Raw genomic sequence first — 4,881 nt, 5'->3', positions numbered from 1 at the left:
ACCAAGGCAGGGAACCATGCAATATTTAGATCTGGAGAACACCACCACAATTTCAGCGAAAGAGCCTCAACCGCATTGCTCAACTTCCCAACACCCAGTCCTCCCTCAGCAATAGGGTTATTTATTACGTCCAGTGAAGTTTCTTTTGTTTTGAGTAGAACCCCAGAACAATCTATGAAACATTCTTTCAATACGTATAATTCAGGTTTTTGGTGGCTTTGAGTACTTGCAACAGATGAAGATACATAGCCAGCAACACACTTTTAATAAGAGGTTTAGGGTTCAAGGTTCAAGGTTCAAGGTTTTTTCTTATCTTTTATTTTTTGTAAACAAACACCACCTGAACTCTCGAAAAATAAAATTCCTGTACAATTAAAAAAATCGTAAATCGGAGTACTTACTCCCTTTACAAGCACAAATTCTAATCTAAAGTTTCTAGTTTCTATATATCAAAATCTATGTATTAGTTATCTAATTTCTACAATCATTTGAAATCTACAATAATGTGCAACCGTTCCTTTTGCAAGAATTAGGGTTCAGGGTTAGTTTTTTCAAGTTAAATGGGGGAGTTGTCGGAATTCCATCCCTTTTAAATAAGATTAAGAACATGTACACAATGTTTTGTACAAATGACAAAATCCTACACTAAATAAAAGCCCAAAACTAGGTGGGCTGTACATAAAACATAACTCAAATTAGAACTGAGCAGCCCACAAAAATAATCCATCAATTCTGCAAAAAGAACAGGCCACTTAATTCAGCCTGATAAAGGCCCAGTCAAATGGAGTAGTCTAGCAGCAGCGGCCCATTAGTGGAGAAGGGCCGCGCAGCAGGCGGACTGGTTCTGGCGGCAGCAGCACAGCCCCAGCAGAGTGATCAAATGCAAAATTGGCCCAGAAAGGAGATAGCTTAGGTGCGAGCAGCAACCCAGTGTGGTTGATAACCCTAGCAGCAAGAGAATGCAGACAAGCCCAAGGGCGTGGAGCCGAGTTGTTAATCCCTCTGCAGGCAAAAGTTAAACATCCACAATTGGGTTTGTTTGATGGCCCAGAGCAAGGCAGGCCTAAACAAAAATTGAAGAGCCCTAGTCTAAAGCAGCAAAGAGAAGCCCAATTGTAGAAGGAAGAAAAAGAACAGCCTAAATGGCTGGACAAGAATTCCAAGAACACATTCAATTGACAATTCCAAATCCAATTGACCATCTTGCATTAATCTTCTTTTCGTCTTTTTTTTCCTTTTTTCTTTATAATCCTCTTTTTTCTCCCTCTAATTCCTTCAACTTGTTGGATTCCCATCAGAGATAGGCATTCCCTTAAACAACAAAATAAGCAACCTGCTCTCCACAAATTGGGATAAAACCAAGAACCAGCCAATCCAATCTTATTCCACAAACAAAAGAAAATCAGAACCAGCAAAACAAGATGCAACAGCCAAAAAAATGCAAGAAACAACAGACAAGCGACAGCAAGTCAACCAACCAGAAGAAGAAAAGGCACACATTTTGAGCTAATATTTGAAACTTTAAAAAAGGTTGATACTCTTCAAAAGAAACAGAGACTTCTGGGGCATGCAGCATTTGGGGTACCAAGCTCCCAACAAAACAAGTGTAGGATGATGTATATACAAAATTAAATGAGAAGAAATTGGTGTAAATATTGTTTGTGGATGTGGTAGAGGTGACCAAATGTGAGAAGGGAGTGAGCGAAAAGACATGTGACCAGAATGAAAGTGTGATATCAATAGAGGTTGAGAAATAAATTGTTCAGTTGACATGATTCACCGGATTGAAGGATGGCAGATTGCAAAAAAGCAAACCTGTCAGGTTTTTCAGATTGTAGGAGGTCCAAGAATGCTCTTTAATGCATGAAAAAAGTATACACCAAACGCAATCAAACACCAGGGCGTTGTTGAAATACTCTTACCTTAACCAAATTACCTGATGAAATGCAGGGTAGGAATCATCATCTTTTGATCCAATTCAAAGTTTATGGCCTCAGAAACCCAAATGTTATTTACACCTTTCTGGACTAACAAACCAGAAAAATTCAACATCATTTTGTGATCTTCTGAAAGTTAAAAAAGACCGTAATACTGCAAGAGCTCATCTTCAGTAGGATGAAATCTGAAGCCACAAGGCACCTGAGGTTGTCCATTCACAGATATAGTCATGCTGTAATCTGACATGATCAACACTGAGCTGATGATCTCGCCCTGAAAAGACACTAGCTAGATTCTTGTTCCCAACAAGAAGGCACTTATAACTAATAAGATGAAACATTGAATTGGAAAGCCAATTAACTAGGAAAATGATTAGCAGCGATTAGCTTAATGCGATTAAGTGTACTAAGTTTTGACGAGTTTCTCATTGCATTTTTAACTTAGGCATACAGTTGTGATATACATGTATTGGAGAAGATGGAGGAGTGCTAAATTGTTGGGTGGGCACCACTTGAACGGGAGGAACAAGCCTTCATCTTGACAATTAACTATGACCTTGTCCCTTAAAATATCTCTAGGAAAAGCACCATTCAGACAACCCCTGGAAGGAAATAAGTGGGATTCTTACAGTGCAACCACCGCATACGAAAACAGATAGATGATTCATACATGGGGTAGTCGACAATGAGCTTTCACTCAGCGACCGTAAGAGATGAGAAAGATAATTAGTAAATTAGTGATGATGTAGTGTGGGGGTTCTGGAGAAGGATGTAAACTGATTTGGAGGTTAGATGAGACTGCAGGCACACTAGTGTCTTCAGACACTGTTAATTACCATTGTCACTCCTATGCATTATTGTCCAACGAAGAATATTAGATTGTTTTGTGTAGTGGCTATAACAATAGTAAGAGTATTAAACCATGTAATGTATTATAACTTGTATGATAGTATAATGTTGTCATCATTTCATTGATGTGTCTGGATTTGTCAATTCCATCTGTTTCTTTCTTATTCCTCCCCCCTCCCTCCCTTCTTTTTTTTTTTTTTTTTCCCTACTAAAATAATCTCAAAGAAATCATGTGGCAAAGGATGCGTATTTCTAGTTGGGGAACTTCGAGCAGTCTCCATTATAATGATGCGTTTTGCACCTTCACCTTTAAGCTCCTTTCCTCTAAATCATCAATTGTTTTATAGGTAATTGACAATGCAACCACTCCATACTTAGCGCAACTTACTTGCTTCTGTTGAATTCTTCTTGCAGATATTTTACTTAAATTGACTAAAATATAGCAAGTATATTTATTGTTTTTATTAGTAACTACTTTCACATTTATTTTATTTATTTATAATATTTGTTAAGTGTGAGAACCTTATTGTAAATAATTTTAGTTGAAAAAATGTTTGTTAATTAAAACCTTCAAAATGTTTATCTTTTAACAAACTAACATTTCTTTGATCACTTGGTTTATCAATAGTTTTCTACTCAAGCACATTTTAAATTAAAATATTTTAATAATGTTAACAAATTATTCATTTTCTTTTATCATTCCATTTTACTGAAATAAACAAATGCAATAAAGATTTAAATTTCGCGCATGTACCAAGTGTGCTCCAACTGCTAGTTATAATTCAGAATAGTTCAGAGTTACTATCTTGATTTTCAGTTTAATATATGGGTTAAATTACTCCTATATAAAAAATAATTCATCTTTCTTCTGTCTTTTTGCTTCTCATCTCTCTCTCTCTCTCTCTCTCATGTAGATTGTGAAATGTGATAGATTCCACATAATTCATAATAACGATCACATTTATGTATTCGGTTTTGAAATAAGATCACAATATAACATACAAAACAAAGAATTATAAAGTTGCATGACCATAATTAAATACTTTATTGAAATTGCTAGCAAACCAAGGAGTTAGGATACAACAATCAAGGGGTAGAGTCTCTGTAACAAAAATTAAAACAAGGGATAGAGCCTCAAGGACAGGACAGAGACAAACAATTGATAACACGAATCAAGTTGGAAACCCATCATAAGATTACCAATTTCTATGAAAGAGAATAGCATACAAGATAAACAAGACGCAGCAGAATTCTTCTTTCCAAATCATATTTTCCAAGCATCCAAAGTATTGTAAGTGAAAAATTACCAGATTGCTGAATGCCTTTATCAGAGAGAAGTTTCAACACGACCCAGGAGAGCTGAGCACATCCATTCATTCCACAACAATTTCTTTGATGAATATGGTGACACTTCCTCATAATATCAGCACCTTTACGGCACTTGGAGATACATTTAAATTTGCATTCTTCATTATATTCATATTCGGACTCACCCACTGATCCATCAAGAGTGTCTTTGAGTGCTTAAATTTCAGAATCTGTTTTATAGCATTTCCAATCCATCAAAAGCTCACAAAACCTATAATGAACAACAAACCAAAATTTTAGGAGCGATTTAAGATGAAAATGAGTACTGGAAGGATGCTTTGAATTTTATTGTAGACAATGCTACATTAAGAACATCAACACTTTTATCTTAGTAGGAATTGGTGTACAACGAAATTGAACCCCTAAGAAAACCATGATATGTATAAAAACACACGTTTCGTAACTATCAAGTCATCTCCTTCTTCTTTAATTATTAAAAAACCTCCCTTCTGTCCATCCCCGACTTAAAATGTGAAAAAATAATCAAATAAATTAATTGCTATTCGAATATTTTGCCCCAAACATCTTGGTAACTTCATATAATTGTAATATTTTTGCAGTTGGAAAGGGGGTTTCATAATATACCCATAGTTAAACTTTATACAGAGAATGCCCGGATTTAAAATTGAGCTCCAGAACCCATAGAATAGCCCCATCCATATTCCTATTGTTTGCACTCAATTTAAAGAGGGCCCTCATATGCTCTCTAAAACGACGTTCCTCCTCT

The sequence above is a fragment of the Sesamum indicum genome, linkage group LG14 (genome assembly GCF_000512975.1).
Source record: "Sesamum indicum cultivar Zhongzhi No. 13 linkage group LG14, S_indicum_v1.0, whole genome shotgun sequence".
NCBI lineage: Eukaryota > Viridiplantae > Streptophyta > Magnoliopsida > Lamiales > Pedaliaceae > Sesamum > Sesamum indicum.
Note: the sequence above shows the minus strand (reverse complement) of the source record.